General features: G+C 35.1%; 1 protein-coding gene across 3 annotated transcripts in view; it reads right to left on the reverse strand.

Moving 5' to 3' along the window:
- MAGI2 (membrane associated guanylate kinase, WW and PDZ domain containing 2) overlaps window positions 1-13312 on the reverse strand; it is a gene marked incomplete at both ends in the record, with an annotated part of 1373853 nt that overhangs the window by 847417 nt on the left and 513124 nt on the right. The gene's annotated exons all lie outside the window — the stretch shown is intronic.

Genomic DNA, 13312 nt, shown 5'->3' on the forward strand with positions numbered 1-13312 from the left:
GTCCTAGGACTTCCTTATGTAAGATGCTAGTGAGCATCTGTAGGAGCCCACTTCCTTTTCATCACACTTTACTTTCTCAAGGACTTGTCTAAGTTGGGGCATAAAAACACTTGTGCAGTCTTGTGCTGCATATTATGCCCGTGCTTTAGTGACTGCGTTATTTTACTCAGGATGATATTCTCTAGATGCATCCATTTTCTTAAGAATTTCATAAAGTCATTATTTCTAATAGCTGAGTAGTACTCCATTGTGTAAATGTACCACAATTTTTGTATCCATTCATCTACTGAAGGACATCTGGGTTCTTTCCAGCTTCTGGCTATTATAAATAAGGCTGCTATAAACATTGTGTTGCATGTGTCTTTGTTGTATGTTGGAGCTTCTCAGAAGTGGAATAACTGGGTCTTCAGGTAGTACTATGTCCAGTATTCTGAGGAATTGCGAGACAGATTTCCAGAGTGGTTGTACCAGTTTACAACCCCACCAACAGTGGAGAAGTGTTCCTCTTTCTCAGCGTCCTCGCCAGCATCTGCTCTCATCTCATTTGATCTTAGCCATTCTGACTGGTATGAGGTGGAACCTCAGGGTTGTTTTGATTCGCATTTCCCTGATGGCTAAGGATGTTTGGAGTTCATTATGTAATTTTAAAAAATGGGGCTCTGAGTTGGAGAGAGGGCAAGAATATACATGGGAGGAGCTAGACAGTTGAGAAGGAAGGGAAAATAAAGCAATTTTATTGTAATATAAAATATTATTAAAAGGAGGACACATAAGCAACGTAACAGGGATGGATGAGGAGCTTTGGAAGAAGAAGCTCTAGGAGGTTGGGTTCAGTTAGAATTATGCTATCTAAGGGTGCTCTATTGAATGGTGCTGATTATGGTTAGTTAACTCTAACATTAACTACAGCTCCTAAAACTGTGAGCCCAACTCTTTATATCTTCAAATGGTTTAGATGAGATAGACTGTCCCAGAGACTAAGAGCTGACATATATAAATGATTTAATAATTTCTATCCTACTATAACAAATCTTGATATAATCAACTCATAAAGAAGAAAGGTTTATTTCGGTTACACATTTGGAGGTTTGCGTACATGATTAGTTGATTCTATTACATGCGTCCTGGGGTTTAGTCATGACAGATAGGGACACGGTTACCTCAGAGGTAGGATGAAAAAGAGGCTAGAATAGGGTTCTGCTATGTTCTTTAAAAACATGTCTTCAACAACCTGAATTCTCCTATTGGTTGCATTTCTTCATGATACCAGCTTGCATTGGTTGTATAACTCTGGTGAACAAGGCTTTAGAACACAGGTCTTTAGGGAACATTTTTTAAATTTAATTTTTATTGTTTTACTGGATATTTTCTTACTTACATGTCAAATGTTATCCTCTTTCTTGGTTTCCCCTCTGGAGTTCCTCCTATTTAATCCCCCCATTGTCCTGCCTCAATACTGGGGTATTGAGCCTTCACAGGGCCAAAGGCCTCTCCTCTCCTTGATGCCCCATAAGGCCTTCCTTTGCTACATATGCAGCTAGAGCCATGGAACCCTCCATGTGTGCTCTTTGATTGGAGGTTTCGTCTCTGGGAACTCTGGGTACTATGGTTGGTTGATATTTTTGTTTTTCCAATAGGATTGAAAATAGCTTCAGCTAAAGAACCCAGATGTCCTTCAATAGAGGAACATATGGAATATTTACACAATGGAGTACTACTCAGCTATTAAAAACTGTGACTTTCTTTAGCATGCAGAAGAATGAAAATCTATCCTTTCTTATCTTTTTGTACAAAGTTCAAGTCCAAGTGGATCAAAGACCTCAAAATAAAACCAAGTACACTGAAACTATTAGAAGAGAAGGAGGGGAAGAGCTTAGAACACATAGACACAGGGAAAATGTTCAACAACAGAACACCAACGGCCTATTCCCTAAGATCAAGAATCAATAAATGGGGCCTCATGAAATTGCAAAGTTTCTGTAAGGCTAAGGACACTGTCGAGAAACAAAACAGCAACCACCAGATTGGGAAAGATCTTTACCAATCCTACATCTGATCGAAGAATAATATCCAACAAATACAAAGAAGTAAAGAAATTAGACAAGAGAGAATCAAGCAATCCTATTAAAAGTGGGGTACAAAGCTAAACAAAGAATCCTCAACTGAGGAATACCAAATAGCCAAGAAGTACCTAAAGAAATGCTCATCATCCCTAATCATCAGGAAATGCAAATCAAAACAACCCTGAGATTCCACCTCACACCAGTCGGAATGGCTAAAATAAAAAACTCAGATGACTGTAGATACTGGCAAAGATGTGGAGAAAGAAGAACTCTCCTCTACTGGGGAAAGAAAAACACTCTACAGTTGGTGTTTTAAGCTGGTACAACCACTCTAGAAATCAGTCTGGTGGTTCCTCAAAACAGTTGAACTACCTGAAGACCCAGCTATTCCATTTCTGGCCATATACCCCATAGATGCTCCAATGTATAACATTTACACATGCTCCACCATGTTCATAGCAGCCTTATTTATAATAGCCAAAAGCTGGAACACACCCAGAAAGGATACAGAAATTGTGGTACATTTACACAATAGAGTACTACTCAGCAATTAGAAACAATAACTTCATGAAATTCCTAGGCAAATGGATGGAAATAGGGACTATTATCCTGAGTGAGGTAACCAAATCACAAAAGAAAACACATGGTATGCACTCACTGATAAGCAGATACTAGTCCTAAAATACCAAGAAACAATTCACAGACCTTATGAAGCTCAAGAAGAAAGAAGGCCAAAGAGTGGATGACTCAGTCCTTCTTAGAAGGGAGAACAAAAATATTCACAGGTTGGAAATACAGAGACAACCTGTGAAGCAGAACCGAAAGGAAAGGTGCAGAGATGACCCCACTTGGGGATCCATCTCATATACTGTCACCAAGCCTGGAAAATATTCTGAATGCCAAGAAGTACATACTCACAGGAGCCTGATATAGCTGTCTCTTAGAGGCTCTTCCAGAGCCTTTAGGGAACTTTTAAGTCACCATTTTTAGAAGATGCGCTTATAATCTATCATGTGCTTTACACATGGCTCTTTTTGAGTTCACTGCTCCATGCTACCCTACAAATCACAAAGTTAACCCGATGAGTGAAAACCAACATACAACAAATTAGACCTTCCCATGCCGTGAACAACCTACTTCAAGATTACTGGCAAAGTAAAACAAATATGCATTACATCGCTTTTATAGTCTCCGCAAACCATAAGATAGAGTTCTGTGAACATTTTTGATCTGTCTTTCATGGCCTGAGGTATTGAAAATTATTTTTGAATTTTCCTTAAGAGATATAACATCAATCAAACTCACTTCTGAAATTACAGGTATTGAATATAGATTTCCTTAATATTATTTTTCACTGAGAAAATGTTACTGCTTCATGGATTTTCTTCCATACACACAGAAGTATAGTGAGGAACTGATAGACAGAGGAAAAATACCAGGTACATTCTGACATGTCATGTATGGCAAAAAAATATTTATCAACAATTATTTTTAAAGAACAAATAGTATCCTGGGTCATACTTTATATCAACTCAATAATGGCAAAAGACAAACGATTTTTATTAATTAGAGCAGAACATCATTTTTATGAGACAATTTTATTCTTGAATACTCTCTGAAAAACTGAACCTAGAGGACATTTATAAAGTATTATTTAATATAGATATTATTGCTTGCAAACATAGGTTCTTTTCATTTTTGTTTGCTTATTTGTTTTGAGACAAGTTTCACTCTGTAGCTCAGGCTGTCCTATACCCCACAGTAATTCTTCTACTTTGTTTTCTTTAGGTGCTGAAATTGTAGGTGTGAGTTACTATAACCAGCTTTATATTTTTTGCTTATAAATCACTGTATTTATTAGTTAACTAGGAATTAACAAAATGTCTGGTGAAATATTTCCATGTTAACTCCAGCTCTGTGGCTCTTCATATCTGGAGGTCACTCTCTGCTTCAAATATAGTAATCTGAGAAGACATGGCTCATGTTGGAAAGTCAGAAGGGGGTCTTGAGTGTGTATCTCCTTGATTTAATCATAGTTGTTAAAGAAAGGACCGTGAATGCTGCCATCCACCAGCTGCAAATACAATAACTGAAATTAACTTTTGCAAACATGCTGGCGATTTTACAGCAGCCGAAATGAATGCTAAGGAGAGTCTATTCATGAAATACATTTGCTGAATTAGGTATCGCATTCCATGCAGTGCAACTGCTGCTAGAGTTCTATTTTAACATCTTCTTGAAAGGATGCATATAAATAAAATTCTCTTTTAAGTGCCCAAGGGAATCTTCATACAAAGGGTAGGCAAGTCTCTTTGCAAAATAAAAGTTTATTCTACTGGAGAATGACCAAGATTTTATATATATATATATATATATATATATATATATATATATATATATATATATATATATATATATATATATATATAAACTCATATCTTTTTGATAATTTCTCTAAGTCTGTAATTATTTTAAAGGAAAAAAAGAATCCTCTTACTCTTCAGTTTAGCATGCTTTAAATCTGTCTTACTTATTTTTCATAATTATGAATGCATTTCTTTGTTTAATCTCAGACCTGCTTACATAGTATGATGGACAGCTTCTTCTTGATGTAAAAGATGGTTATTGCATTGTGTGCTTAGACAGTGACGTGATAAGGGATGTGTGATGTGTTGTTTCATACACTGTCTTTAAATGTGCTCTAAGAAGGTGAGTTTTATGAAGAGAAATGAACTTTTGGAAGAAGATACCTGCTGCCAATCTCTATATAGCAATGGTTTTGAGTCAGCCATTGCCACTATGGTAGCTTTTTTAATAATACAAAGGTCACATGCATTAGTCCTTGATATGCAGTTCATGTGTGAGCATATGGCATAGAACTGCACGTATGGCATCAATTTAAATTTCCCCAGCTTATGATCTATGAGACACAGGTATATTTTTTAATTCATTTTTGTCTCATTTCTTCATTTGTAAAATCAAGATACCAACATCTTGTTATTCTTTTAAGAAAAAACAAATTAAAATATTAATGTGCACATTTAAGTATATAGTACCAGTCCTTATTTAGCTTTAATGAACACATACAAGTTGAAACTACCTTCATGACCTGAAATAGAATTCATTTATCAATTATCAATTCACAACATTAAGTCCTGAATCAGTGCTGATCATCATGAGATGTGATATAACCATCTGATATATATATATATATATATATATATATATATATATATATATATATATATATAGTAGATAAACATAATAAATCATTTATAGCATAAGGAGACACTTGCCATGATAAGAGACAAAGTAAATTCATTCTGTGAGAATATTCAGAAAGGGTTCACAAAGGAAAAGATTCATACAATGCATACAGTATGGATTGGGGAGGACCTCTGAGGTCTTATCATAGTTGAGGAAAGTCATGTTCTTTCTGGTATAAGCAGCGGATGTCCTGTTTAGGCAGGACCTATGTCCAGGGAGATCATCTTATATTCTCTCTGTTTTCTTTCCTTCACTCTGTCTCTCCCCGTATTTCTGTCTCTCTGTCTCTCTCCCTGTCTCTCTCTGTCTCTCTCTGTCTCTCTGTATCTCTGTCTCTGTCTCTGTCTCTCTCTCTCTCTCTCTCTCTCTCTCTCTCTCTCTCTCACACACACACACACACACACACATACACACATGCATTCAGATTTAGTGAATCATTTAAAAAAATAAATGAAAGAGAAGGATAGGAGGGTATTCAGGGGGAAGTGGGGAGGAATTGTGGTGGATATTGTCAGGATATATTATACTTATATACAAAAATCTCTAATAATAAACAAAAATAATCTTTTAAGTGTGTTGTCTCAGCATAGTTTTATTGCTAACCATTTTAATATTACTGGCACAAATGGTTCTCCAATTCAAGGTCATTATGATACTCTCTACCTGGAGTTACTATTAGTTCTCACAATGTGAAATGTTCAATCTCATAACTATCTTCAATTTTGATACCACAGGCAAGGTCCTTGGCCACTCAGGTCTGACACAATGCTTATAGACTGATGTTTTCTCATGATTTCCTCCTCAGGTTTGACCACTTTCTAGAATGTTTCTTAAGACCTCAGGATGGTGATTGACTTCAAGTTTGCCATTTTATTTTTTGGTACACACATACATGCATGATACAACTCAGGAACTGCCAAATTAAAAAAAAAAAAAAAACGTTCAAAGGGAAGAGAGAATGCACAACCCCCCCTTACAAATATTCTCAGGATACACCATTTTTCCAACACTTACTGTTTATTCACCAACCTAGGTTTGAAAACTCTGAGGTTTTCAGGTTTTTTAAAAGTTAATTGTACAAAACAGTGAATTTTGTTATGGCATTTTTATACATTTTACCTGCACTGAGGTACTGTCTCCTAGTTATTTCCTTTGAGGGTTTTCAAAGAGCTCAAGCTCTAGCTCTGTCGATTTTTCTGAAGGGTGCTTGGTGGGTTCAGGGTTATGTGCTCATGTTCATTTGCTATTTCTGGTCATCATTAGTATCACAAGCATAAACTCAAAAGGCATTGTTAATAGATATAAAGTTCCAGACCTGTAACCAAAGCAGGACAATTGCAATTTCAGGGGCAACTTGGTACACATAAAGAAGCTTGGGGTAGAATTTCTTTGGTAGAACAAATGTTTTAGCATACAAAACACCCAGGTTTAAGCCCTGTATTGCATAAACTGGTTTTGGTGGTAAATGCTTGTGACCCTGGCAATGGGGATATAGAGGTAAGAGGAGAGGAAATTCAAGGTCTCTTTTGGCTATGTAGTGAATATGAGGCTATACTGAACTTTAAGAGACTCTTCTCAGAAGTGTCTGTGGAGGATCTCATTCTTGGTGCTCAGGAAATTCTAGTACACCTTTGGATGAAGAGCAATTATACACTTCTTATTATACAATAGCCATATCTTTTTATATGCTATGTTATTCATAGACATTCATGTTATTTTAGCGTCATATGTATAATTATTTTAATGCCATCTCCAGTGATTGATGAAGCCACGTTTCAGGTCTTGATTCACACAAGTTATTTATTTAATGACCACATATTTAGAATAGATTAAACAAAGATAGGACTCTCAAACATGGACGTTTACATTTGTTTTCACAATCACAATGCTGTTACCATACTAAATTCTCAATAACATGTGCTAATAAAACATCAACCCAATTCTAAAACACCTGGTGATAACTTTGTTCGATATTGAAACAGAGAACTACACACAAACATTTGTCCTAAGTGCCATCGCATGAGAGGCACCAATGTTATAGTTCCAAACAAGTTATACAATTAGTGGATACAAAAGTAAAAACATTAAAAATAATTTTGCCTGCATATGTGCTATTTTGTAAGAGATAAGCTATTAATGTATTGAAATTAGTTTTCAAAATCATATATAATTGCCAAATCTTTCTAATATTGCAAATGATTTCCCTAGAAATAATTCTATGTTCTTTTTCCTGTTCTACAAGTGTATTGTATTCCATATATCTGATAAAATTCATTGTAAAAACATTAAAAGGAAGGATTTAAACATATGTAGATAAGCAAAGGCTTACTTGTCCTTAAACATACTAATGTATGCTGAGAACCTAGGATACAGCTAAATGGGAAAGTATGTGCCTATAGCTACAGTCCTCAGGATCTCTGTCTCTGTCTCTGTTTCCATCTCGATCTCGACCTCTATCTATCTATCTATCTATCTATCTATCTATCTATCTATCTATCTATCTATCTATCCATTTATCTATCTCTATCTCAATATGTATTTAAAGATATTTCATGGAGTATTTAAAATTATACATACATTTTTACAAAGTTTATAACCAAAAAGTATACATTAAAACATTTTTATTTTATTTTAAAGACCTTCAGTTGTACATTGCATATGCTTGTATGATAGAACCTCGGGCACTACATAGCAATGTCCCATCAAAACACTCAAGCACATACCTACCCAAAACACAGTTTTCCATCTTCGCTATTTCTTTGAAATGCAGCAAGGCTCATATTAAGAACAATTATTTTTTGCCTTGATTTTGTCATACAAAAATGAAAGTTTGAGGATTTATTCAACAGAGCTGCTGCATGCCGTTAAGCATACAAAACCCTAAGCAAGACTGTGAATTCTTTACTACAGAAAGACACAACAGCTAAAAGAGACTTGTTTACTGTAAACTATATTTTAAATGAAGTAGATTGTCCATAATTAAGTAGAGATTAAATTAAAAGTGTATCATGTTGTGTATACAGTTCCTGTTCATGAATATTACATGGTACAGGGGACTATGTACCATAAAAAATAAGATTCAAGTAATTAATGATAGGATCCCAAAAAATTGTTAAAAATATGAAGTAGTAGTATGGCTAGCAATTCAATGACATATTATTTATCTTTATTAATTGAAGGGAGTCTACTTGAATAGTTAGAATTTAACGTACATTTCATTTGATAGCATGATAATTCAAACTATGTACCTACTATCAGAGTGTTTTGCTGAACTTACATTAAGCAGAGTTGCAGATCATTTTTAGCAAATACATTAATAGAATACAAATGCGTGCTCTGGAAAATTTAAAAGATAGTATACATATTAATGATATAGTTAAATAATTCTCTTTAAAATTTTCCTCATGCCATACGTTTACTTTGATTCTCCTATGGTTAGTGAAGCAATGACCACATGACCATGTATATAATGAGGTAAAAATCAGTGACTTAATTAATGCTATATTTGTTGGATTCAAATCAGAATTCATGTTAAACTAGATAAAGTTTGTGTGAGAAACTGATCAGTGTAATTCCTGACACCAACAGATCAAGAATGCTATAACATAATTCCTCGACAATTAAATGTGATATCTATCGTGATTCTCCTTTTCTTGTTTTCAGTGTTGTATAAGTTAGAAATGTTACACAAGAATAGACCATTGTACACTAGGAAAACTTAAAGAGGCTTATTTAATGCTCAAAATGTTATCCTTGTCCTAAGAACCAACTGTCTTTCTGTGATGATTAGATGATCCTTCTTTTCTATACCAAAAGATGATTCAATGATTTCTTGACTTAATTATGAGTAAAACCACTTGGGACAACTCATGGGTTAAACCTACTCTTAGCTCTTAAAGACTCTAATCCAGTTACTCAGATAGAACCTTAAAGCCCACATATTTGAGCAAGCTCTAATATAGGTTCTAATGCAGATTTTTTTGTGCCTGGCATCAGAAACTGCCTCAGTTACTTTAGCCAATAAAGGAGCCCCTTTCTAATAATTACTTGGTAGAACAGGGATTTCAGACAATCAAACTGCCAGTCTTAGTTGCAAAGTAAGCTCAAGACCTAGGCTATGCAAGACACTATCTGAATAAAAGAAAAAGAACAAACAAAGAAAAAACAAAAAAGATAAATAGATGAAAAAAGTAAAGAAAAAAATGCTGCCTTTATTTGGCATGAGTAAGCAAAAATTTTGCTTATATTTGTATATCAGTATCAGCATAGTGTCCAAAGCCAGTCTTGGATATGGTTTTCAGATTTGGAAAATTGGCCTTTATCTGCCAAAGTATGAAATTCTCACAATGCTTGGTGGATGTAGATGTTCATCTTAGTTTTCCATTGTTTTTTCCCACTGTCCTGCTGCATATTTGTGTGCCCAACGTGAGTGCAGGTACACACACACACACACACACACACACACACACACACACACACACACACACCTACACATGCATACAGCATCTGAAAACTTGGTTGTAAATGTTCTCCTCTCTTGTTCTCCACTTTATGGTTTGAGAGAGCCCATCTCTCCATCAGTGTTTCAAGTTGCTTGGCAGGCTGTAGAACCCTGTGCTGTGTCTGATTCCTACTTGGGGAACCACAAGTACAATAGGTGTGGTGTCGCAACAAACTGAATAAAGAAGCAAACATGACTCTGTTGATCTTCCTGATTAGACTAGAAATTAAAGAGGACCAAGAAAAACAAACTTTTGTTTGAAAAAAAAATTCCTCTATAGTATTTTACATTATATCAGCCTTGAATAAAACATAGTAGATACAACATAATTATAGAATATACGATTATATGGAGTATGTAATACACATTATAGCCCAAAGCTGTGTGAGGCCTTTAGTACTTGTTATGGATGGAGAGCTAGCCTGAAGCCTAGGAACCATTTTCTAGTTAAAGTGAATAACTTGCTGTTTACTTGTGCCAGTTCCTGTCTAAACCACTCTGTCTAAACATTCACAGCTTTTGATTGAAATATTCTGTCCCCACACTGTCAGCTTTTGGCTCTTAAATCTTCATCTTCAGGGACTGAGTTAAATGTCTATATCTTTTAGTATCATTTCCACTGTTCGTGTCTGCCTATTTCGCCTTTACCATGTTCAGGTGAGCTTCTGTCTCTCACTGTTTATTTTGCTGTAATTTATTTTCTTTATGACTATTCACTCATATTAGCCCCCGAGGCCTTTATGAATGAAAAGGCAGGATCTTCTTAATATCTGTAGATTTTCTGCTCTTTATTTCCAGAGCCTTATATCATGTTTAGCACAAAATAAATGATAGAAAAAAGTATGTATTTTATACAAGTCTTTATGTTAAATTTAAAGAATTCATTTCAACCTACTCTATATATGATCCAATGTGTGACTAGTCAAAGCAATAGCAGGGAATAGGAGTAGATCTAAAGCAACTGTGCTCACCCTGTGGGTCTCAAATGAGCCTTTCACAGGGCTCAGCCAAGAACAATTAAAAACATAGATACTTACATTATGATTTATAACAGTAGCAAAATTACAGTAATTAAGCAACCAGAAAAATAATTAATTGGTGTGTATCCCCTCAACATGAGGAATCATACTAAATGGTCACAGCATTAGGAAAGTTGAGAATCACTGCTCCAGATTACCCTGTGCAGAGAAAATACCTCTGCTTGACCTCCCAGTTAACCTTTTACTAATCATAGTTTCTTTTATTCCTCCTCCCATTATCTTCAAGGCAATGCCATCTTATTGCCGATGCACATTCTGATTTAATATTTGTGAAAACCTGAATGTGAAAACTAGCTGCACATACCATCGCCTAATAACTAATTACTCTTTACAAAATTAAAAATGGCATACAATTATATGTATGTGTGTGTAAATAAATACTGTTTTGGAGTGTGCTTACATTGTTGAATGACTAAATCTGGATGATTAATTGATGGATTACTTCAAATGCCTGTCATTCTTATAATTAGAACATATTGTCTACTCTATCAGCATTTTTCAACAATACACATCTTAGAAGTACTCAAGAGACCTGTGTGTGAGGAAGTATAATTAAATGCCAGCCTGGGCAATATTGTGAGTTCTAGGTCTGCATGAACTACAAAATTTGTCCATGCTCCACAAATGAAATAAAAGAATTCTAGTAACTATTTTGTACAATAGATCTCTTGAAGTTATTTCTCATTTGTAATTAAAATATGGTATTTATTTTTTAAATGCCATCTCTTCAAGACTAATTTCCAACCACTCCTGGTCCTTGGGGGTTGGGGGAGGACAAATTTCTATCATTCTAGGTGATAGACACTTTCAGATTCTATAAATGTGTAATTTCATATTATGTCTTCAAAGTCCATTAATGCTGACACAAACTGCAATTCTCAATGAGAGGCTATATACAAAGAACTAAGCAGATTAATCAAGGAGCCAACAATGTGCTTTTTTATGGTATTTAACTTTAAATGGATACCAAGTTGTAACTTAGTTTTGTAATTTGACGTGACAAGAGAAATTATTTGTTTCATGAGAGAAGATTAAGGTTATGGTTAGTGCTGAAGGGTTAGGGCTAGGGTCAAAGGGTTAAGGTTAGGGTTATGGATATGTTTGAAGGTTCCCTTTTTAAAAGATGAAAACACATACCATGTGGGCTAGTTCTGAGGTTGGCTCTTAGTCACCAACTACACTCTCGATTTCATATTTGTTGAACTACTAACACAAACAAGGATGAAGTTTGTCTTATTAACCATGCTTTTTACAAAATAACTTGGGTGTTTTTTTATTGAGATCAATGTGGGACTTTAGCATTTGTAACGTGAGCAGCACCCTGTGATGATGAAGCCTGAAACAGGGCATCATATAGTCTGAAATGTTTCTGTCTTCTCCTACACTCAGTTGGGCCATTTCTGTTCTCCAGTCCTGGTCTGGGTTCTTTACTCAACTTTTCAGCCATTGCCTGAATCTAGCTGCGTAAAATTGGCATGCTAGTCTCTAATCTATTCATGCATCATCAAAAATAAATGATAGGTTATTTATTGGTTGGGAACATTGCTTAGTTGGTAGAGTTCCTGCTTAATATTCACATAGTCTTGATAACATATGAAGCAAGCATAATTGAACATTACTGTAACCCCAAAACTTCATAGGGGCAGTAGAATCAGGAGCTCAGAGCTAACCTCAGATTGATCTCAAACACAGGAAGTTTGAGTTCAGCTTGGAAAATATGAGGACCTGTTTCAAAAAACTAAAGCAAACAAACAAACAAACAAACAAACAAACAAAACAGTGGCTCCTCTGGATATTAACTACACTGAATTAAAAATGGCCTGTTCAAATCCACCTAGGAAGTTAGTGGCAGAATCAAAAGTGAAAATTCAATCTCCCTGCACCTTGAATTCCCCATTCTGTTCATTGGATTTTAGATCTAATTGCAACCTTATAATCAGACACAGTCTAGATATAAAAGTGAGAATATAGACTGAAATATTCATTATGATGAAATAATTAGTTAAGTCTATCTATGTACAAGTGACTCTCTAAAGACTTTCAATCATTTGAGAAGCATTATTATTGAATAGTAGGGCATAATTTATCAATATTAAACTTCTTATGCCCCCTTTCACTTCCCAAATTATATCTTGTCCTGAAAGGCAAAATCATTATTTTCACAAAGGGAATTTTATGATGGAATTCAATGAGAAAGGCTAAACAATTGCACCCATGGTAGTTCTTGGCTGTAAAGTATAATGCGCTAGTGGCTGATACCCTAATATCCCAGAAAAAGACTGAAATTGTACATTTGTCCATTATACTTAGTGAAGATATTTTAAAAGTTCTGGAGAGCTACATTTAAAATATGAATATGAGTGAAACCTCTGGAATGGCTACTTCCCTTGTCTCCTTCATTTTTCTCACTTTCATATTTAAGTCTATGTGTTGGTAACATG

This window comes from Micromys minutus, assembly GCF_963924665.1.
Source record: "Micromys minutus genome assembly, chromosome: 23".
In the NCBI taxonomy this organism is placed as follows: domain Eukaryota; kingdom Metazoa; phylum Chordata; class Mammalia; order Rodentia; family Muridae; genus Micromys; species Micromys minutus.